Source organism: Centrocercus urophasianus, unplaced genomic scaffold (assembly GCF_019232065.1).
Source record: "Centrocercus urophasianus isolate 14NV4802_14NV808 unplaced genomic scaffold, USGS_Curo_1.0 seq_14, whole genome shotgun sequence".
Taxonomy (NCBI): Eukaryota; Metazoa; Chordata; class Aves; order Galliformes; family Phasianidae; genus Centrocercus; species Centrocercus urophasianus.
Genome location: NW_024884586.1, coordinates 50116601 through 50140881, shown reverse-complemented (window position 1 = coordinate 50140881; position 24281 = coordinate 50116601). Strand labels below are relative to the sequence as shown.

The 24281-nt window shown below is 46.8% G+C and overlaps 1 protein-coding gene across 1 annotated transcript in view; it reads left to right on the top strand.

Moving 5' to 3' along the window:
• The window catches only part of MDGA2 (MAM domain containing glycosylphosphatidylinositol anchor 2), a 309178-nt gene that overhangs the window by 125892 nt on the left and 159005 nt on the right, over positions 1-24281 (top strand). The gene's annotated exons all lie outside the window — the stretch shown is intronic.

The window sequence follows — 24281 nt, the reverse complement described above, 5'->3', positions numbered from 1 at the left end:
CAGTTTGCCCTGTAGTGGAAGCTGCCCTGCACTGATCCCAGCCCTCTGTGCAACGTCAGTGCAGAGACAGAATGGAGCAGCTTGTGAAGCTTCGACCTGCTCCTATGTGTTTATGCCTATGTTTATGCTCAGTGTGCTTAAAATATATGGGAGTACCATCTCAGGGGTTTGCCCAGCTCATCCCCTTCCAGGTTTTAATCTCTCATGTCACTCTTTTATGGTTTACTCAGATGCTGTGTGCTTCCCTGATGGTTCTCAGGGTGCTTTAGCTGTCCATCGTCTCCATTGCTCTGAGGGAGTTTTTATGGTAAGCAGCAGCCCTAGGGACCATAACCTGGAAATTGAAGGCTGTTGTCAGCAAGGCCTGAGGATGCCTAGGGTTATCTCCTAATCCTCTGATGGCAGTGGGAAAGGGATGAAATGCTTTCATCCTGGCTTTGGACCCAACTCCAGACCCATGTTGGATGCCCTTCTTAAAAGGGATTTTAGTCTGAAAAGTGCTCTTTGCAGAGGTGACCTCAGCAGTAGTTGTCTCAGAGCAGTGATCTGCCTGGCAGAGCAACTCCAACAGCTGTATCTGTCCTCATGGCTCCGTGTTCAGCAGTGGAACCTCTGTGCTCTGAGATGTGGGATTGCCTGAAACTTGGTGCTTGGTGTTGACAGATTATTTCAACAAACAGAGAGCATCACAGCTTTCCTGACTTGGGGATGACACAGGATGCTGCTGATAAGATGTGTCAAATGGCAAAGATATCAAACTGCTAATCTTCAGCCTTCGAGTGTGGCTGCTAGTGGCATGTGCAATCACGAATCTGCCAGAGAAGTGTTGTTCAGAGGCAGCACTGGGTCTGCAATTCAGAGATCCTGCTGCTGATTTCCATCTCAGCCAGGGAGAAGGTGTGGAAGGGAAATACTGAGCATTGTGCAGGGAAATACAGTTACAGTGCTCTTTGTATGAATGTTTATGAATGTTAATGGCAGTCACAGAATCCTAGAATGGCCTGGGTTGCAAAGGAGCACAGTGCTCATCCAGCTCCAACCCCCTGCTGTGTGCAGGTCGCCAACCAGCAGCCCAGGCTGCCCAGAGCCACATCCAGCCTGGCCTTGAATGCCTGCAGGGATGGGGCATCCACAGCCTCCTTGGGCAACCTGTGCCAGTGCCTCACCACCCTCTGGCTGAAAAACTTCCTCCTCATATCCAACCTAAACCTCCCCTATCTCAGTTTAAAGCCATTCCCCCTTGTCCTCCTCTGAACCTGCTCCAAGAGCTCCACGTCCTTCCTGTACTGGGGGCTCCAGACCTGGATGCAGTACTGCAGATGGGGCCTCACAAGAGCTGAGTAGAGGGGGACAATCACCTCCCTGTCCCTGCTGGCCATTCACTTGGTCCCCATGTGCAGCAGTCCAAGCTCACCCCTATGGTTAGAATGCAGAATCAAACATGATGTCAATCATATTTAGATTCCAGAAGTTTTACTGTTGGGCCACTGTAAACATGCAGAGTGTCATGCTCCAGCAGGACACTGCCATAGTGTTACAGATGTGCTTCTGGGAAGGCATTGCTTTGCTTTGTCTCTACCTTAATGGCATGTAGACAGGCACACATGAGCCTCTATGATCTGCTCACTTACGTAGGGCAGAATAGACATTGATGTCCAGTTTATTCTTGTGAGGTTGTCTGCAGTGTCGGGGGGTCAGAGGAGTGGGTGTGATGAAGGTAACCAAGATGATGGAGGTCACGAGGAACTAAGGAAGATGCAGGGCTGAGAGCAGGGAAGGTGTTGAGCTGGCACTGCCATTGCCCCTTGGTGTGCTGTCCTCCTCTCCCTTCCCAGATCACCACCCTGAGAAGGCAGAGGAACTGTATTTAAATTAGATGAGACGAGGAGGAGGCGATGCTTTCTGCCAGAGTGCTATTTTTGCTCTGGATGAGATAATGATGTGCTCTTGTTGAATTATAAGGAGGCTGCCCTGTGATTCCCTCTTGCTGCGCCAGTGGTGTGTGTCTTAAGTCCACTTGGCACCAGGAAGGAGAGAACACGGGGAAACAGATGTGGAAAGATATTCAGCAGTGAGCTCTCTGACAGTAATTCTGCTGAAGCTGAGAGTGCATCAGTTTGCAGGGAGGATTTGTTGTGAAGGACAGTCTGTGGCATACAACATCATCCGTGGTAAAAGTGAAGATAGTGCTTTCTGGTGAGTCTTGATGTCCTTAGATAATTGCCATGTTTGTCTTTCAGCATCACACGTTCTCCACTTTCCATTGCATGAACTTGTTAAAAAAGTTGCTTTCAAAACCTTGAGCCTCTCTGCTTTCTCCATCCTGGATAAACTCCAGATTTTAGATAACAGCCACCGTCAGCACCAGTTCTTTGGCTTCATGTGTCATTGTTGCTGCTAGAATGCTTTAAATTTCTATCCAGAGGGTGGTGAGGCACTGGCACAGGTTGCCCAAGGAAGCTGTGGATGCCCCATCCCTGCAGGCATTCAAGGCCAGGCTGGATGTGGCTCTGGGCAGCCTGGGCTGCTGGTTGGCGACCTGCACACAGCAGGGGTTGGAGCTGGATGAGCACTCTGCTCCTGTGCAACCCAGGCCATGCTGTGATTCTTTGAAATGTGCAGAATTGTGCTTGTAATGCACAGCAAACTCCCAAAGGCCAGAGATCATGTCTCCTGCAAAATAACAGTCATGCGTGCAACTCTCAAGGACTTTGTAAAGCATGTGCAGTTGTCTCAGGTGTTTTGAGAGCTTTAAAATGTGGCTGCTGTGGTCTGTGAGTGGCTGTGATTAGGTTGTCAGGCCTATCGTGGGTGCTAGCAGAGAGAGATCACCCTGCCAGCCAAAGTCCTGTCCAGCTGCAGGGCTGTGCCCGTGCTCCAGGATCTATAGGTTCCCAACTAGTTTTCATTTGGGACTCTTCTGGAAGAGCTGTTACTGGTCATGGATGTGGTTCAGCTGTGAAGATGTTCTCTGTGTGCTTGGTGCTACCATGGGCAGATTGATCTCATGCACGCTCTCAGGGCTCTGTGCTCCCTGTGCTGGATTAGTGCAAGCAGCTGGCTGCAGCTGTGCATGCACACCTGGGGCTCCTGTCAGGGTTTGCAACCACAGAATCAGAACTGGAGGAATTAGGAGGGACCTCTGGAGATGTGGTCCAGCCTCCTGCTAAAGCAATTCCCTGAGCAGCTGCACACAACACGTGCAGGCATATTTGGATCTCTCCAGGAATGAGATTCCCCCACCTCTATGGGTTCAGTGCCAGGGCTCTGCCACCTTCACAGCACAGAAGTTCTTCTTCATGTCCACGCAGAACTCTCTGGGCTCCAGTCTGTATCCCGTGCCCCTTGTCCCGGTGCTGTGCACCACTGAACAGAGCCCAGCCCCAGCCATTTGACTCCACTCCTTTTGGATATTTGTAAGCACTGAGCACTGCTCAGATCCCCTCAGCCTTCTGTTCTCCAGGTGCACAGCCATGGGGCTCTCAGCGTGTCCCCATTGGGAGCTGCTCCAGGCCACTGCCATCTCCAAACCCTCCTTGGGCTCTCTGCAGCAGTTCCCCATCTGCCTGGAGCTGAGGAGCCCCATGTTAGGCACAGCACTCCAGATGTGCCTCCCTGGGGCAGAGCAGAGGGGAGGAGCACCTCCCTGCACTGCTGGCCATGCTCTCTGCAGTGCCCTTCAGGGTTCCGTTGGCCTTCTTGACCACCAGGGCACACTGCTGTTCACGGTCACCCTGCTGGCCACCAGAACACCCAGATCCTTCTCTGCAGAGCTTTTTTCCAGCACCTCAGCCCCAGCCTGTACCGATGCCTGCGGTTATTCCTCCCCAGGTGCAGGACTGTGCTCTTGTCCTTGATGAACCCCATCAGGTTCCTCTCTGCTCAGCTCTCAGCCTGCTCAGGGGGAAGTTACCAGCTTGGGCTTAGGTTGCACCTTGGCCCCATGCAGCTGTGAAGCACCTTTCCTGTACTCTTCTCTGCAGATGTTTATATCAGACTCCTTACCATGGCAATTTGAATTAAAAGCGGGGAATGAAAATGTACTTCAACTGCTTCATTAGTTTCTGTGTCACCTCTCTGGCTTGTGTTTGCTTTGTTCTGGCTGCGATGAATGATACGTTCCTATTGCAACGACACTTTTAATGTCCATCTCTGTTATCTAGCAATATTCATTGTTATCTTATTTGTTCTTCCTTTCTGGCCTTTCGTTTATTAGAAGCCTAAATCTTCACGTACATGACAGGATGAAAGGCCAGAAATAAGCAGTGCAAGTTTTAAAAGAAAATAAAAAGTGGAAAATTAATATAAACCAAAAGCATAAGTAGCAGCATATCAAGAAAGCAGATGTATTAATCTTTCATCACTTCTTTTTTTATGGTACAATAAAGAAGACACTTTGAGACGAGATATTGTACAGACCTCTGCTCTGGGACTTACCTTGAAACAAATGGAGGTGGGGTAGAGTTCTTTTCACTGTCATCACTTTGGCCAGGACGTGTGCCTGTATTTTCCCCTTGGAGAATCCTCCTGTCCCTCTCAATTTGGCAGATGAGATGAGATCCTCCCAATAGTTGGCTGGAGCATGGAGCAGAGTGATGGGGTCGTCATCCCTGCAGCTGTCTGAGAACTGTTTAGATGTGGTACTGAAGGACGTGGTTTAGTGGGGAAATACTGATGGGAGGTGGGCAGTGGGACTGGATGATCTTGGAGGTCTTTTCCAACCTTGGTGATTCTGTGGTTTAAAAAGGTTAAGCAAAACACAGCACAGTGTGCATGGACAGTATTGACCACAGTGGTTCACGGCAGCAGCACGGAAGGACATAACTGTGTATTGTGGCAAGGCAGCTGTGCCATAAAATATTAATGCAAATGTGAGCACTTACAGTAACTTCAATACCTTTTTGCACCCCCAGCTGTCACACGATTCAGACTGCATTAAATAGCTTTGCAGTGGCTGTTCAGTGTTATCAGTGCCTCACTAGCTTCCGTGCATTTTTATTTTCTTACTGTGAAAAGCTTTGTGCGAGCAAAAGAAAAGAAAAAAGCCTGATGTTGTTCACGCTGATGAAAGGTTGTATTTAATGCTTGTAAAACGCCGACAAAACACTGGCATGTTCAGAATGGAGCTACAATGATAACATGTTTTGCGCGCTTTACAGTTGTGCAGGATTCCTGGTTCGTGGTACACTTTGATCAAACTTTTCCTGGTGAGCATCCCTAGATGATCATTGTGGTCCTTTTCAACCCAGGCCATTCTATGATTCTGTGGGTTAATTCGGCTCAGGAAGGTGCCCCGGGGAGCTGCTGGGGCTGGAGCAGCTTCAACTGCACCACATGGTAGAAGAGGAGTGAGCCTTGGATTCTCCTTTGCAAAGACAATGCTGTTTCAAGCCTTGTTGTTTTGGAATACCTCTGGTAGGCTGCAGGGAAGGGAAGTGCTGGTTGGTTTTTCTTTGGCTGCCCAACAGCTGGCTGCTGCCCTGGCACTGTGAATTTGGGGGTGTCTGAGTGGGGTCCCAGAGAGGAAATGAGGGAGATGTTTGTCCTGTGAATCATAGAATGGCTTGGATTGCAAAGGAGCACAACGCTCATCCAGTTCCAACCCCCTGCTATGTGCAGGGTCGCCAACCAGCAGCCCAGGCTGCCCAGAGCCACATCCAGCCTGGCCTTGGATGCCTTTCACCCTTCCTGAGTTGCTGCTTGTTTTCTACAAGTGCTTTCCTTCGGGGCCTTGATAGAAAGCTGTAAGAAGACCTGGTTATCCAGAATGAGGCATCATTCAGGTTAGTCTGCATGTTGCATTTTGCAACGTTTGCATATCTTATCTTTCCTATTTCAAATAGGCAGTTGAAAACAAAGGCTTTAAATGCGGTAGGTTGAAATGGAGATTTCTCATTGGATGCTAACGTGGATGCTGCCTGGATGCTTCCCAGGGCTGGAATTTGTTGTGAACACCTCACGCTGGCACAGCAGGCTTGTGCAGTTTGTACACACTGCTTGCATTTGATGTCTCATTGCCCCTTTCTGCTCTTTCTGATCTCACCGAGGCCAGTGTGTCTGTGTGCTGCTCTGCAGGGAAGACGGAGCTTATTAGCAGGGTTGGAGAGAAAATGGGCACAGGAGGAGAGGAGCCTTCCCCCATTTTCTGAGCTGGGACAGTGGATGAATAATAGAGCTCAAGAACAGAGGCATCCATCAGTCTCCTGCTTGCTGCCCTTGCCTGGTTTATAAGAGCAAGGGAATCAAAGGAGCAGGAGCTGGGAGTCAGAAGCAGCAGCAATGTGGCAGTCAGTGTCTGCATCCCATGTCAATAAAAGAAGACAGAGTTTTTGTGGGTGTTGAGGCAATGCAGAGCAAGCAAGAGCGGTGCTCGCATCTGCTGCACTTGGCTGCACCTGGGGGATGAGCTGCATTTTTGCAGGCTGAGGGCTGAGTTTTGCACAGCCGAATTTCCCTCTTCCCTTGTTTGAAAAGCATCCTAAATGCTGCTGCTATTTTAAGGCTTGGCAGCCTGCTGATGGCTGACCTGAAGTGATGTTGGTTTGCTTAATAGCTCGGGATTTTTATGCAGTAGGTGTTGGGACTGCAGAGTCCCTAATAGCATATTTTAGAGTTTCTGATGGATTTTTAAATAGCCTTCCAGCATTAAGGCAGGCGTTCCTGTAATCTGCATTTTGCAGTAACATAGGAGCCTGGTTACCTCCTGATCTGCAGGATATCTACTCATGCCTCTTCCTTTTCACTCTCCCCTGTTTTCTGCCTTCATTACTCCATTGAGCTCCACTGCAGCCCTGCACTGACAGTGACCCCTGTCAAAGTAACTGGTTTTAGAAGAAACATCTTTAATTAACCCTCTCCTGGACATAAAGTGGAGTGAGGGTAGGGAGCAGCTGTATGTAAGCATATGTCCCAGGTTTTAAGTACTTTGTTGTTTGCCTACAGGATACAGGGGGCATGGTTTTTCTTTAACTATTTTCAGTTTCCACAGTCAAGTATTGGGTTGGTTACTGGAGTACCACGGATAGAAAATTCTGTTCCATGTGAATTTCCAGGAAAAAAAAAGATTCCTTTTGTTACAAGTGTCCACACTGCATTTACCTGAGATTGTGCCATACTGTGCTGCATGCCCTAATGCTATAGATGGGAAGTGGGAGCGACCCAGGACTTCTAATGGGAAATAGGTTCATGGGTAGTAAGAGCATTTGTCCGAATTTAATGTGCTCTGTTTTATCTCACTCCATTGTGCCGGAGGCACTTCTCATTAAACTGCTAGTAATTAGGAAAAAGCTGAAGCTTTGCATAACAGCCAGTCTCAAATGGCCTCTCATTGCCTCTTGTGGTGGCCTGGATACTGCCTCCCACCCTTGCAGTACTGTCTTTCTGAGTTTCCATGCTGTAAAGCCATCTTTTGCCTTTCTTTTTTTGCTAGTCTGTAGGTGCATTGATGGGGCTGTGACTGTGCCACACTGTTCCACGAAGCAGCAGTGTTGCAGGAGGTGGGGTGACATCCCTGCTGCGGGGGGGAAGCAAGGAGGAACCTGTGGGAAAGGGCAGAGGAGTGACGGGGAGAACAGGAAAGGTTTCTGATGCAGCTGTGAAATAATTCATGAGGATTGCTCAGAGTGAAGGAGAGAAGAATGAGGAACAGGGCAAGCGCATTTAGTCTTCAGATGGGCATCTAAGAAAGGGGATGTTTTTTCCTAAAAGCTCCGCTGGGGATTGGACTGGCAGTGATGGGCTTAAATTGCAGAGAGATCTAGGCTGGAAAGCAGGAAAAGCTGTGTAGTGGCAGAGATGGGCACAAACAGACACGGGGCAGCTGGCGGTGAGGAGCATCTCTTGCAAGTTGCTCCCTGGAGGAACATCTGGCAGAACTTGTGGTGCCCTGGCTGCAGGAGAGGGGTGCAGTGCTGGGGAGCTGTTTTCTGGTCCTTTTGCCCCAAGGTTCTGCTGCCGGCATCAGTCCTGAGCAGAGCTATGATGTGGTTTCCTTAGGTGACCTTCACAGTGCGAGGTGATGCTTCTCTGCAGGCAGGAGAAGCTCAGCAAGTCCAGTTGAACACCCAGAGCTTCATTAAGGCATTGCCCACCATATTGCATTGTGTTGAGTATTGTGCTTCTAAAGAATGTATCTCAAAAGAGTTGTGAATAGGCTGTTAGTGTTCTTCATTTCTGTCAGTCAAGTAGTTGCTTTTCAAAGCAGAAACCAGAGCGGGGTCAGTGTTTGTGTTTGTATAAATGCACCAACACTGAGAGGATTCTGTGCATGTTATTGAAGCTTGGATTTGAGTTCCCATCATACAATGCTGGTTATGTTCTTGCCAGACTGGGGAGATGTACTCGTAGAATCATCACAGAATCCTAGAATGGCCTGGGTTGCAAAGGAGCACAGTGCTCAGCAGATCACCAACCAGCAGCCCAGGCTGCCCAGAGCCACATCCAGCCTGGCCTTGAATGCCTGCAGGGATGGGGCATCCACAGCCTCCTTGGGCAACCTGTGCCAGTGCCTCACCACACTCTGGCTGAAAAACTTCCTCCTCATATCCAACCTAAACCTCCCCTGTCTCAGTTTAAAGCCATTCCCCTTGTCCCATCACCATCCACCCTCACAAACAGCCGTTCCCCTCCTGTTTATCTGCTCCCTTCAAGCACTGGAAGGCCACCATGAGGTCTCCCATCAGCCTTCCCTTCTCCAAGCTAAACAAGCCCAGTTCCCTCAACCTTTCCTCATAGGTGTGAAATAAGTTACACCAGAATTGGGCCCTCTGTGTCTGAACCAGCCCAACTCCAGTGCCAGCTGCAAGGCTCTGAGTGGCACTGGCTGATTTTAAATGGAACAGATGAAGATGAAATGTGTTAAAAGGCGCCGACAGAGGGCTGATTTGCCAGCTGTTTGATTGTTTTCCTCTGGCATTATCTGCGAAGCAATTACACGTGAATAAAACAGCTTCTCGAGATGCTTTCGAGGAAATATTGACCACTAACATTTTAATTAAGGGACATTGAAGCGGAAACATTTGAATCAACGATACGGACAGTAGCAAAGCAGGCTGAGTTTCAGAAAGGGTATCACATCCAGGCTGTACCCTTGGCTGAACTGAAGTGTCAGTATAAGCTAGCGTCATGCATTCATTTTATCTCCCTTTTGTCTTAAAACTAATACAAATTTGAAGAACAGACAATTGTAAAATAAGCTTAGGCCAGCTGCTGAGCACTGCCCTCCTCTCCTCTGGTGCAGGGGCTGGTGGCTGCACTGAAGAGTTCAGTGGGAAAATCCTTGAGCAGGAGGATGTGGATGGTTTTACTGGCCAGGAGTTGTCCTGTGTCTGTTATCCCCCTGAATTCTGCTGCACACTGCATGCACCGGGCTGAGCCTCGGAGAGTTTGTTGGCACTGCTTTTTCTGCAACAGTAATTTGCCCCCCAAAAGAAATATGCAATTTCCACAAAGCCTTTGGGAAGTTTTCTTCCAAATGTGTTTTTCTAAACTATATTTGGATGCTGTGCTGATGGGGAAAATGAATACCCACATGCCTTCAATCCTGCATCCAAAAAGGCTGGCTGAGGCTTAAGCCCGTGCCCCCCATCTCTCCATGGATCAATGGATATCTGGTATTTTCTGGCACGCACAGTCATGCAGATCTGGAGGAGGAGCATCGTAGGCTGCTGTCCTTGGTGTACAACTGTGCTCAGAACCAAGTATTAGATAGCTGATGTGTTGCTTTTGGTGCTGTCCCCTGGCAGGGCTTACAGGAGGTGGCATTGGCAGTGCTGGTGCTGAGAGAACCACCCCAGAAGGGCTGCCCATGGTGAGCCCTTCCCTGAGCTGCCTCTTGGACTTCAGATGGGAAGCACCAGGACCAGGGGTCTGACTCGGGTTTAGGCTCTGCAAGCCAAGGAGAGTCCAAGGGAAGTCTTGGATCAAATATTTGGGCCTTCTTAATTCAGTGAAACAGGATGCTCTTCTAAGGTATGGTAGCATTTAACTTCTTGGGTCACAGAAGAACTTTTGGAATTTACCCACGATAAACATGCATATTTGTAAAACAAGTCTTAAAGAGAGTTTGGGATGCTGCTGTTCACGTGCTGTGTGTTTCATTTCCATTAATAGGGTCAGGAGGGCAAGCAGTTCTCTTGGGAGTGCAACTGCAGTGATCATTGGGCGGGATACACATCTCATGTGCATGTCCTGATTTCATGTCCAAACTCCTTTTAGCATCAGATGGAAGGCTCAGGCACTTTGCAAGTGCAAGGAATGCATCCTCATGCCAGAAGGAAGCGTGGTGTGGAGCATCACACTCACCTGCCATACCCAGCTGTTGTTCCCAGCCCATGCCCACCTGCAAGCACTGCCTCAGAAAACTCTGCATCGCCTCCTGAAACGTAAAGGCAGGTGCAGAGGATGCCATTTCCTTGCTTTCTTAGTAAGTCTATGCTAGCTCTTAATACCTAACAATTAGACCCCTGGGTGTAAGAAGAGGAGTAATTCACAGCACTTATGCTTGTGCGGAGTATTTAGAAGCAAAACAGCTGTTTGTGAGCAATCTGCACAGTGCTGCTACGTGGCATGGCTCGTGTCCTCCAGACGGTTTAGTCAAGCAGTGTCACTACAGCATCACTGCTGTGACATCAGAGATGTGCCCTCCCCTGAGGCAGTTCCATGTGCTCCCTCAGGCCCTGTTGCTGTCATTGCACCGCTCCCTTACTGAAATCTTTGCTTAAAATAGGGCTTGGGAGACACTGAGAGCAGCACTGACATGTCGACATGTCAAGGAAATCACTTCCTAAAAGGGGGGGAGTGGGGTATTTTTATTCCTTTTCGGAAAGAAGGACAGGTCTGGGGCTGTCAGAATACTGCCCCTTTTGAATACGGAAATCACAAAATACATCCTGATAATTCTGCAGCGGGTACCATCTGGAATTCAGGCTCCATCCCGCCATGCCTCTCCCCTGCAGTGTGTGCTGTTATCCACATTATCTACTTCCTTACTCCAGCACACCACTCATTGCAGGATGGCAAATGTGGCAGCGTTAATGACCTACTTGACGCTGCCCTTGGTGTGTTGATCACAGAAGGGCTTGGAGGCCAATCAGGAGCGTTCAACCACACCTAATTCACATCTGCTAGTGATACGGGTGATTTGGTGATGACCTGATTTCTACAAGCACAGTCATTATTTTCTGGGCTAGTCCGTCATTGAATTTAGCTTTTTAAATGAGCCATTATGCATTAGGTACGGGCAGCGCAGATGATAACAGAAGCAGAAAGTGATGATGTGTTGAGGGTTAATCAGTTCACTGGGATCTTCTGGAACCAAGCAGCGACCTTCCTTACTGCTTTTCTATGGGGAAACAGGCAAAATAGAGAAGGCTTCTTAAAATAACTTCCCTTCTTTGGAAGACTGGTCTAGAATATTAAAGATGTTACACTATGAGTATTGTACGGGAAACATTAGCTTTGTTTGCATGATCACTTGTTCTCTGTCTTTGCTTGAAAGATAAAAAACAAAAAGGAACGTTATTTGCATTTTATCAACATTTCTGATTTTGTTAAATGGCATATATGAAAAATACTAGCCACATGCTTGCGCTGTAATTGTATTTATTTCCATAACTTAATTATGGAGGAACTGAGTGCAAGCAAAGTCACCTTGAGGAAGTCGATACTAGTCAAAAGCATTCTGTTTTCATAGAGCTGCTTTTGTAACACTGGTTATAGAGATCTTGAAAGTAAACTCTGGAGCCGTTCAGCTGGCTGTGCATGTGAATTAACCCAGTATTAAAAAGCCTCCAGTGGTAGCTCTGAGTGCTGCCTGTTGAGCAATTTTTCCCTTTTAATAGATGGAAATTACAGACCACTTGATTAATTCCATCATTAGGTGATCCGTTACTCAAAAAGCGTGAGTGCGTTTTTCTTGATTTTCAAGGCTCTCTTGCAGATGGTGCCCTAGAAAGCTGGGCACCCTGGGAAGCTGAGCCAGCTGTGGGCAGGGGGTTGAACAAGGTGACCACCAGAGCTGCCTTCAGCCTCAGCTGTTAGTGCTGCCCTGGTGCTAAGCGTGTGCTGCCATCTCATACTATAAACCAGACTAAATTGTAGATGGAAAAGAATGTGAGTTATCTTCAGAGGTTTAAAATGATGCCACGTGATGCAAAGATCTTGTTGCTGCTTTTATGCTGCATCAAAAAGCTTTCCCAGGTCTTTATCTTCACCGTTTACTCTGACCTCTTCGATTTCCTTGAATGGGAGGAAAACGAAATGGCAGAGAAGAACAATGAAATCCAACCCCAGCTCTCAACCTGTGAATTGTCAAAAAAAAAAAAAAAAGTTAATCACAGGAGATCAAAGAGGTTATATATAACCTCCTATCTCACATGTCTTGCATACAGTAACATCAGCTGATCATCTATTAAGCAACTGATGGACTGGATTCCCTCATTTTTTGCACAGCATCAGAGGGAATCCGTCTTGCAACCTGCAGCGTTGGTGAAATCCTGATGTAAACTATTCAGAGAGAGAAGGTCTGTCTTTGGGTCAGTCACGGAGGTGATTGGAACTGGCATTGCATCTTTCCATCTTCCCCACCATGTAACTGTGCAGTGTGTCTGTTGTCTGCACTGGCTCTTCGTCTTGTACGTGGAATAGGTGGAAAAAAGAAGAGAAATGCATGTGTCCCTCCCATCCTGGACCCGCAGATACTGGGCATTCAGATGAAAATTTGTCATTGATTGGAGAGTAAATAGAGGGAGGTCGATAAACTCTGCTCTTGAACCTCTTCTGTTTACCATACTTCCCTGTCGGGCCCTCTGAGAGCCACCACATGAAGCAGAGGCTCCTTCCTGTAAGCCTGGCTAATACACAAGCAAGGCAGAGAAGAGCTGAGGTTGCTGCAGCCGGCATCGTATCCCTGCTAGGGAGATGGCACAGAGAAAGATAAATGAGGGCAGCACGTCTGTCAAGGTAACAAGAGGCTGGTTGTGCAGATCTCAACATTAAAGTGAGCTCTTGCCATGTGAAAAATGTTGGTGAGTGTGTTCAAAGGCAGGAGTCAGATTCTGTTCATCAGACTCATCAATTCAAACCCTATGGTTGTGTTGATTTGCCTGTTTCTGGCCCGGCCTGGCACTCAGGAGCTCCTGGCCTGTGCATGGGCTGACCATGCTGTCCCAGCCATTGCTGCAGATGGGGAGATTTATTCAGAAGCATTCAGCAACACAGCTATCTTTACAGAACCATGGAATCACAGCACGGTTGAGTTGCATGGGACCTTGCAGCCCCTCAGCCCCACCTGTGATGTGGGCTGGGTGCCCCCCGGCTCAGGCTGCCCAGGGCCCATCCATGGCCTCGGGCACCTTACAGGTCTCTTGATGCTCCCAGCTGCTTTGCTGGGTGTTGATAAAGCTGTTTTTGCTGACAGGTTCCCCCACTTTCAGATGCACAGCTGCAGCTATCCTGGTGGTTTGGAAAGCTGTTAGGGGGCAGAGGTTGCTAAACTGAGAGTGGAGTGGGCAAGCTGTGCCTTGGGGCAGTTGTTGGGAAAGGAGGAAAGTGAGTGTTAATTACGGGGCTGGTAGAGCACTGATAGTTCTGCGTACAGAGTCTGATGTCAGATGGTGTTGTCAGCAATGATAATATCTGAAAGGAGAGCATTAAAAACAGATCTCTTTTTTCTTCTACTTTGGTGGAGTCATTTGTCAACTGCAAGACCATTCCCTTTGGTTTCTCAAGGCTCGCAGGAAAAAACTCATTTTCCAAAGGATCTTTGATTAATATTGATTAACTCTGTGTTAACAGCCCAGTATAGCTGGAGCTGCTCATGTCTTAGTGTGGACTTATCCCATTTTCCCCCCTTTCATTGAGCTGTAAATGCGTTTTGAAAGGATTATCGTTTTTGGGAAACCAGTAAACAGTTCTCGTTGTTGTGAGCTAAGAAAGAATGGTTAAACTTAAAATTTATCAACTTATGACCAGTCTAGCAGTCAGATATATCAGAATAAGGGCCTGATGGGAATCTAAGTTTTTCCTCAGTTTAATTCTCCATGTTCTGATCTGCTTTGCTTTAAACGTGTCTGTTATTTCTACTGGGCACTAACTGTTTCATGGCAGTTTCGTAGTGAGGAACCACCTAATATTTAATCCTCCTGTGAACCTGTAGAATAATAGGATAAAGGGCCAGAAGGTATGCAGAGAGCAACTGAGGAGCTCTAAAGTGAGCTTCTCTTGGACCAGGATGAGTTGAGAATGGTGCCCCTGAAAAGCCCTTCCAAAAGCTCGTGGATAATTGGTCGTGTTTGGATTGATTTAGCTCAATTGCTCCAATTGACGCACATTGCACCACTGCAACCTTCCAACTTGTTTCCCTTCTCTCACGCTCCAGGGAAATGAACCTCAGTGTAAGGGACGGACCCTTCCATCACACATGAAATGTTTTCATTTGTAGTCATTCTGCTTCTCATCATGGGACTTGGCAGTAAATACGAGTCTCTTTTTGCATCTGGGGTTTGCAGTCTTAAAACATCACCTGAGCACGGCATGCTTGTTATCCAGAATTGCGAGCTGTTCCTTTTGTGTCTGCTTGTTCCTTCCAATGTGAAGGGTATCAGAAGGCAAAAACCAGGGAGCAGTAAGAACAGACATTCAAAATGATCCAGTAATTTTATTAAAATTGCAGCAATTTCAGTGAAACCAAGTCTAGCATGAAGGAAATGCAGGACGGAGCCTTTGGCTCCACAAAAAGTCTCAAACTCTCATATTAATGTTTTCTATTAGTCTGATTATATCTCAGCATGTCCCTGATACCTTTTTTTGCTCTGCAGAAAATAACAAATTTATCATGGGCTATTTATTTATGTTTCTGTAAGCACAAGGCCAGTGCATGTTTGCTACAGAAATTCAGATAAACCTCACCAAATAAAAAGGTTATGGTGGCTCAGTGGCAGGTCAAAAGCTTTATGTGGGCCTTTAGCAGAGACCCGAGCACTAGCATGGATGTGCAGCCACCTCAAAGGGGAAGCAACACGCTACAGTCACAAAACATCAAACCATCGGGGTTTGGGGTGGCAGCAGGGACAGGGAGGTGATTGTACCCCTCTGCTCTACTCTTGTGAGGCCCCGTCTGCAGTGCTGTGTGCAGGTCTGGAGCCTCCAGTACAGGAAAGACAGGGAGCTGTTGGAGAGGGTCCAGAGGAGCCACAAAGATGAGCAGGGGGCTGCAGCACCTCCACTACAAAGACAGGCTGAGGGAGCTGGGCTTGTTCAGCATGGAGAAAAGAGAAAAGGCTACGGGGTGACCTCATTGCAGCCTGCAGTACCTAAAGGGAGCCTACAGACAGGAGGGGAGTCAGCTCTTGGAAAGGGGAGAGAACAGCAGGACAAGGGGAAATGGTTTGGAGTTGAGGGAGAGCAGATGGAGGTTGGATGTCAGGGGGAAGTTCTTTGCTATGAGAGTGGTGAGGTGCTGGAACAGCTGCCCAGAGAGGCTGTGATGCCCCGTCCATCCCTGGAGGTGTTGAAGGCCAGGTTGGATGGGGCCCTGGGCAGCCTGGGCTGCTATGAAATGTGGAGGTTGGTGGCCCTGCATGGCACAGGGGGGTTGGAGCTTTGTGATCCTTGAGGTCCCTTCCAACCCGGGCCATTCTGTGATTCTGTGATTCATTGGGAATTGCCAGTGTTGGAGCCTGGAAGTATCTGGGGGCTCTTGGGCCCTGCTTTTAATAGTGGAGTTTCTCAGGAAGCATTAATGACTGATGCTTACAAGGGGTGTGGAAGGCAGTGGAGCTAGTTTGGGATAAAAGCGTTGTTTATGGCATTAGTAAATGTGAGCTGGAGGTGGGAATGGGGCTTGGGAGACACTGCACCGACTGAAGGATGCAAATCTCACACCATGGAGAGCCCCTCAACCAGGGATGGTGCTGGGTGACTGTTTTTCAGTGAGGTTAAATGCATGCATGTGTGCATACGGTTGTGCCGGTTACTGGCGAGTGTTGTCATGGGAATAATAAATTTTCCTTCTGTTGCAGTGCCACAGCTATTCAGTTAGGGCACGCGTTAACACAGAGCACTGACAGCTCTCATTAAGGAAGGCATAATTGATAGGAGGCAAATGGAAAAGAGTGAATCCTGGGAGCGGTGCAGGTTAGGTGGGAGCAGGAGTGGCTGCATTGCAATGCCTGTGTGCCTGCAGACCTCTTACAGTAAACACACCATTAAGGCTACTAATGCACACTGACAGCCTTGCTCGTGAAAATTAAGAAGTGGAGATTAAATAATCATGCGTGCAGGAATGGAAATGCAAAATTTATATTAGGATCAGCCGAGGAAGATTTATATTTTCATGTTGAGCTCATTTTGGTGATGTTTAATTAGCCCTGAATGGCTGCTGAAGAAATACCTTGCAGAATTTGTTCAATATAATAATCCTGGCATCGGTATTTTTGAATCACAGGAAAAAAAGTCTTACAGTTAATTAGAGTATTAATTCCCTAGCATTACCTGGGCTGCGTATGCAGATTTTGTTTTATTTTCATCCTTGGAAAGATCTAGCGAGCGCTGTAAGGTTATTTGAATGCCTTTTACGCTATACCTTTTCTAAATTAAAACTGTCTCTAACACATGGTAATAGCTGTAGTTAGATCAGTCTGAGATAAGTACGTGTCAGATGAGGTTTGAGATAATTGATGCTGTAAATATCCCCAGAGTGGAAAGATAGACCACGTTAATGGCTTGAACATTCAGTCTGTTTGCAGGAATCTGATCGGAGACTTAATAGAAATAGGCCGAGATTTTACAAAGCCCTGAGTTGATGGCTTACAACGTCTTTCACATTTACTGTTGCTATCTGGAAGCACTCCCCCTCTGCCAGCTCCATGTCTGGAAACTTCCCTGATGTGTGGGCATCTTTGTAAGCTCCTCTAGAAGGTGAGGTTTTGGTGTTGCTCTAGAGAAGCCCTGTATGGTTTGCTGCATTACAGGCTCCTTGGCTTTGTTTTCTTTATCTAAGTGGCAAGAGCTGTGCAGGAAGGCTCACAAATAGGAGTCAGCTTGTGCAGGGTGAGTTGCAGAAGGAAAGTAGGCAGTAGGGAAATGGTTTGAAGTTGAGGGAGGGCAGATTGAGGTTGGATGTCAGGGGGAAGTTCTTTGCTATGAGAGTGGTGAGGTGCTGGAACAGCTGCCCAGAGAGGCTGTGATGCCCCGTCCATCCCTGGAGGTGTTGAAGGCCAGGTTGGATGGGGCCCTGGGCAGCCTGGGCTGCTGTGAAATGTGGAGGTTGGTGGCCCTACCTGTGGTGGGGGGTTGGAGCCTTGTGATCCTTGAGGTCCCTTCCAACCCTGGGCAATCTATGATTCTGTGATTCTGTGTGCAGGGGGGATGTTTCTCAGCTGGCTCAAGCCTTGCTCTAGTGCTGGCTTCTCCCCATGCAAATGCACTGGTATCATAAAACATGGCAGAGCTTCAGTGTCTCTGGGATCTCCATCCCCCCTTGAAAATTTGCTGAGAGACTCAAGAAAGCTCAGAAGGCATTGGGGAATGGGGGTGTGGCAGATGGGCAGTCAAGTGCAATTAACTAAGGAAACAAATCTTAGCCCCTCTTTGGGATTCAGCTGCATTTCCTTGCTGTAAAAATTTGTTGGTATTAATGTTTGATGATGATGCAAAATTAACTGCATCATCAGTATGGAGAGAAGCAAGATGTGGACTAGCTGATTTTCCAAGTCTCTTGCAAGGTGAGTGGGATTTAAGCATGCACTCCCATTACAAACTGGCCTTCAAGTCAGTATAAAGACTCTGCTTGCCTGGGATGGGGTGCAAGATGGGGGATTCCTTTCCCTCTTCCCCTCTGCTGTACCTTTGCTGATAATACCTTCCTGCATCTTCTTTTTTCTCCATTCGCTCCCCACTGTATTTAAGCCAGTCTCGTTTTCTTTTTTATTTCTCTTCTAAAGCGTGTGCTTTGTATGCACTTGTATGCATTGTATGGATAAGAAATAGTGTCATCTTTAAGAGTAGAGGTTGCAAGAATGTATGCAGAGCACTGGTAAGATTCTGTACTGACATTTTGGATGATAAAGAGTTTCATGGTAGAAAATGAAGAGAAATATACAGCAGGGAAAAGAATAGTGCTATTATATAGGACTTTATATATTATATATAAAGCGTATTATATAAACATATACAAGAATGTAGCTCTGCTATATAGCTATGAGCCATCAGATATTTATATTTGTTGGCATAGCAAAATGTTTGCATGCTCTTGGACTTGGACTTCTTGTCTCTTGGACTGAAGTGTCCATCTCCCATACGTGTGCAGCTGCACCTCAGTTCAGAAAAGGAAGATAAATCTCTGGCAAGTGAAAACCCTGCGGCAGAATTGTTCCTTAGGGCTGCTTTCATAACTGCCCTCCTGTTCTCTGCCTGTCCTTGCAGAGTGGCTTTCACTCTTACTTCTCACTAGCCTTGTATGTGGATATAGCCATCAGCATCCTTGGGCTTCCTTCTGTTTACAGCTATTGCTGCTTGCTGTATATCTTACCAGGAGCCAAAAGAGCTCTTTTGTCCCCGCTGTTTTCCCACCAAGAGATGCTTGCATCCTATAATGAAATTACAGTTCACTCTTGATTCTGATAAATGCATTTGTCTCTTTGTATCTTTTCCTGCGAGTAAAGTCATAAGTACTTTCTCCAGTACATAGGTACTTTTCCATTGCTTTTCTGTTTGCCCTTTTATTTCTGAATGTTTCCATAGCAGTGGCTGACACCCCATTAGGATCCTGTACTCAGGTCACCAGTTCTATGTACAGAAGAAAATTGTGTTACTCCATCTTACTGCCAGCAGTGAGCCCGGCCGTGTCTCAGCACAGTGCTGAGCGCGTGCCCTTAGCGGATAGGATTCCTCTCTCAGACCATGCAGGGGGCATTTTTAGCACTGTTAGCCTCCAGGATGGCTCCATGATGTGATGCCCCATCCCTGCAGGCATTCAAGGCCAGGCTGGATGTGGCTCTGGGCAGCCTGGGCTGCTGGTTGGCGACCTGCACACAGCAGGGGGTTGGAACTGGATGAGCACTGTGCTCCTTTACAATGCAGGCCATCCTGTGACTCTATGATTTGCAAAATCCACCAGTCTTTGCTTTGTGTTCACACATGCACATTGAAGTTCAGTACTGCAAGGGTTGCCATTTTCTGCTGTTTGTGCTATGAATGCAAACCCCTCAGTGCTGATTTATCTGCTGTCTGGGGGATCCAGTGCTAATTTACTCTCATGCATAATGAACGTGGACTGCATTTGTGGTCCTTGGGTAAACAAAACTGCTGCTACCTTCCTTCAGGGCTGTACAGCAGTGACATTAGCACACACTGCTGGGAGCACTTTATCCAGCGGGTGCAGCTTGCACACGTTTCATCAAGGTACACTTATAATCTCATCAGGAGACTAAAACATTTTCTCTATAAGACTACATCGCATATTTTTCTTTTCTCTGACTCTTTGCTGATAGATTCCAGCCCTCTGCAGAGCAAAGCAAGCAGAAGGGTCTGTACAGGGACTGATGTCTGTTTGTGGATGCTAGCACCCCTCCAGCCTTCTAGCACATGTCTGATCCTTGCAAAATGCTGTTGGAGGTCTCTATAAGCTCATCAGGGATCTGCCAAGGTCACAGTGCTGGTCTTGTTGGAGCTCACAAGGAGGCCTGGCCGCCTTAGGGGCTCTGCCCTTGTAAATGATGTGTACTTTCTGGGGTTCTATCTGTGCTGCACATGTAGGGCAGCACTGCATATGCATTACAAATCTCTTACAAGGCGCTGCGGAAGGAAAAAAAAAGAGTTAACTCGTGTGGGGCTGCAAGAACCTTGGCTCCCCTGTTCCTGGCCTCCAGCCAGCTTGTTTGGAGCACTGCTACGTGCTAATGGATGGCAGACAGGATAGTTTGTTATCCTTCCTGCAGGTATGCAGGAATACACATTTGTTGGATTTTTATCCATTTTCTAAATCAAGTGCAACTGCTTTCTATCATATCGTACCATGAACACCTAAAACCTGCCTACGTATTGATAGCTTAGGTTAGGCCAAGAAGGCTAAAGTGAGGAAAACTGTGGGAAGAACCTTGTGTTTTGCAATGTAAGAATGAAGTTAGGCAGGCTGAATGCATGCATCACTGCTGCCTCCTCTGTGGGTGTCTTGATGAGGCAGTTTCAATCCGTCTACCAGATGCGTGGTTTATTTATTATTACCCTGACTTCCAAACATCGCTTGCTTTGAGCATCTGAAGACAAAGGCAGCTAATTAACAAATGAAATCAGCAAGCTGTGCAGTCCCAGCAGCCGGAAAAACACGATATAGCAAACGCAGACCGTGGTCCCGCTTTCACAGTGCCCACATGAAACTCCCTGGAGCTCAGCTGAGGGCTGCAGCACGCCGTCCGTGTTCCCTGCCCACAGCCAGTGGGCTCTCCAGTGCTTTGCCATTCAGCATACAGAGGATTTTCATTATCTGCCATTCTTCTGTACACCTCCCACACCGACATCCCCAACCACAGCACTGCAATTCCCGACCTGTTTAGATCAGACCCATTTGGAACTGTTCATGCTGGGATTGCTTGAGAACGCTGGGATGTATGAAGGGAATTTTTCCAATGCGGTGTTGAACATGCCTGTGCCATCTGGGCTTCACAAAGTGTTTGGTTCAATTCAAAGATTAAAGACTGAAAAATTGAACCTAATGATGGCATAAACCTCTGTGGAAAACATACTTCTGTAATTATTTTCGTTTTAATTATAGACTTCAACTACATAGCAACACTCACGACTTCATTTTAATACGGAGACTGATTATTCTGTTAGTTCTTCATAATTTGATCAACCTGGAAATGAAACTTTTAGAATTTCTTTTTTTTTTTTTTTTCCTCATCAGGCACGTCAGAAATGCATCTTGTCGAGATGGTTAATGGTGTGCAATAGCAGAAGTCAATGGCTTCCTCCCAGGGCTGAGAGGCTGGGAGCCTTGGCCGTTCACATGCTGCTGTGGAAGAACAGTCACCCACAGATACTTAAACATATGCACCAAGTTTTAAATGTCCTTTTTTTTTTTTTTTTTGTCTTTTCTTTTTGGTCTATTTTAAAGTTTAAATATCAGTGATGATTCAATTAAGCATCAAAACTGGAGTTCAGGAGATGTCTGATAAGTGGGCATCAGTGCCATACTGATAGGTGGCTTTAAAATAGCCCAGAGGTTATCAATTTGGCACTGGCCTGCCTCCACTGTAATAGCTCTGCAGAATACCTTGGCAGTATTATAAGAAATGTATTTTGTATTATGTCTGCAGCTCTCACACTGTCTGAGCAAAATGCAGTCTTATATAACAAGGCAGCAAAATGAAACATTTGTCTAACCCTGCACAGCAGCAGGGCAGGCAGTTGTTTGGTGAAATCTGACAACAATTGCAAGCATTATTTTGTCTCCTATTAGTGCTTCTTCTTTTGCTGTGATGCAGGTGTTGAGATCTTCCCAACTGCTGATGGAAAAATCAGCAGTGCCAATTTTGTATTCATTAACCATTACAAAATGCTTTGGCAGAAGCTTTGCTGCGTTTCTGTTCCCAACTTAGATTTCTTTGAGGTTTCTTTAACTCTTATCAGAATCCATCCCACATCAGGGCTATGTGGACAGAGGGCACGTGCTTCTCTCTGTTGCAGAGAAGAGCTGGTTGTTGCTGGGGTTAGAGCACACAGACCCACTGCTAGAGGGCAGGCAGCACGAGCAAGGGATGGCATCACTCTTAGTATCACAGAGTAAAGCTAATCCAACCAAGTGTTCTAATCACAGCACGTCAAGCTTTGAACAAGGACAGGTATCCCACAGTCTCTCTAGGACCCTGGCCAGGCACTAGTCTGATCTCATGAGGAATTTCTCACCTTCAGCCAGGAATAATTTCTCTGGGTGCTGCAAATACCTGTTGGTTCATGATTTTTTCCCTCTGTAATGCTAGGAAGAGTTGACCTTTATCTTCTCTACAGAAGACTGTAGTCAGTCAGAGAAAGATGTTGGGTCACTCTTCCACACTTTCTCCCCCAGGCTGGCCAAATGAGCCCCTCCAGTCCCCACCTGTATGTATGTCCCCTGCTTCAGCCCTCTGTTTCTTGGTGCCTTCTGTGCTCACTCCAGCACACCCATGCCTTCCTCTTTGAGGAATGGAGACAGTGCTGGCATGGAGCTCAGGATGTCTCAGAGGTGTGGATGGAGGGGAGATCCTGTATGTGCCCTGTATGTGCTGCACTCCTGCTGCTGCAGGCTGGGATGTGACCAGCCTTCATAGATGTAGAGTTGAGCATTCAGCTTTTCCACCAAGACTTCCAGGCCTCTCATGCAAGCAGTTCCATGTCCAGCCAGCCTCATCCTGCCACGGCTTGGACATTACGCCCATAGGCTTCACATTTATTGTTGATCTTTAAGGTCCCTTCCAACCTCAGCACTTCTGTGATTCATCTCTAGCCCCATGTTCAGGCTTTAAGCCATGCAGTGTGTGTAGGCCTGAGCAACTTCCTCAGAATGACTTTTTAGTCTGGATCATGTCCCAGGGCTTGGATCTCTGCAGGTGTATGGGCTACAAACTGAAGCAGTCTAATTTTCTTCCTTTTATTTCCTATTGCGTGAGTAGAAGATGGCGTTTCTGCAATCCCATCCCTTTTCAAGTGCTGCTGTGATTTAAAATAACCTTTAAAACAAAAATGAGATCTCATTAGAAAATGCCATCCTAATCTGGAACAACAGATTCACAATTTGTTTCTGTGATATTCACAAAAATGTTTTGTAGAGTAGGGAGAAGATAACATTTACTTAAAATTCATACACCATTGCAAAGTATTATTGCTTGAATTATTCCAAATTTTGGAACATGTTTTGTTTATAATTGATCGAGACATTCAAGCTTTTTTCTTGTTGCACAAATGCAAGTATAAGCTTCTACAGAATAAGTGCAGTCTGTTTTTCAGTATGGTGATCTATCAGATTGTTAATGATGGGCTTCACTTATTAATCTTTTGTTTCTCTAAATTTCTACACTAACACAAATGGAAATGTTTTAAGAACTGCTATGCTGAGGTCCATCCATCTTGCAGAGTCCTGTGCGGTGGCATCCAGCTGGCACCTGGGGGAGCAAAATGCAAGTGATGCTTCCACCAAAGCACCCAACCCAGTGCTGAAGACTGGACGTGGCTCTGAACAGCCTGGTCTGCTGGTTGGCGACCCTGCACTCAGCAGAGAGGTTGAAACTAGATGAGCATTGAGGTCCTTTTCAACCCAGGCCATATGATTCTAGGAAGAGGAACGGAGGTGTGGGTGCCTTTGGACACAGCACCATTCCCTTTGGCACTGCTGGCTGGGATGAGGTTTGAGCTCAGGGTTATGTGTGTTGCTGATTCATGGCCTGGGGTGTGATGCATTCTATTTGGATAGGCACTGATGTGTAGTAAGCCTTTGCGATGATATGGTTGTGTTTCTGGGTAAATAATTAAGCACTACCTGACATGTTATTTATATTTTATTTTAAGAAGAAAAAAAAAAAGCACTGCTAACAACATTCTGCAGTTATTCCAGGCAAAGCTGAGATGCACATGGAAACGTGCCATATTTGTGTGCAGACAAACAGGATCAGTGTGGGTCTAATGGGGCCAATTGCTCCCACACCCTGTGGTGTATGTGCTGTAACGACTGGGCAGCAACCCACGTTGGCTGCCAGCTTGTTGGGCAGCAAAGTTCTTCCCTAAAGCTCAGTGCAGAACTGCTGACCGCGTTGCTTGGAGGTTGAGTGCTTTTATCTGGGAATGAGTAGCAGCAGCCGTTGCTGTCCTTGCTGGTAATGAACTATAGCAAACCCCCACAGACAGGGGTCTACTTGTTCCTGGTGGAATAAAGCCCACATGTAATTCATTAGGTGTATTTACATTCCAATGGCTATCTCTATTTCTTCTGAATTTAAAATGAACAAACTCTGTTCTGGGGAATTAATTTTCTCTGCCATGATGTGGTGGGAGTAATTATATGATATCTGTATTTTAATCAAGAGAAGTGTGTTGTAAAGCCTGAATGAATTTACCTGCTTGAAGTTTAATGCATACGACCAAAATAAGGAAATATGCATTAAACTGCTGTATTAAATTGCTGCTTTAAAGGAAAATGGATGCATGAGCATGATCAGCATTCTACTGGATCCTGCCATTAGGATGCAAATGAATCTGACTATTTATTACCAAAGCTTGATAAACTATTTTGTCGAAGAAATGCTTAAATTGAA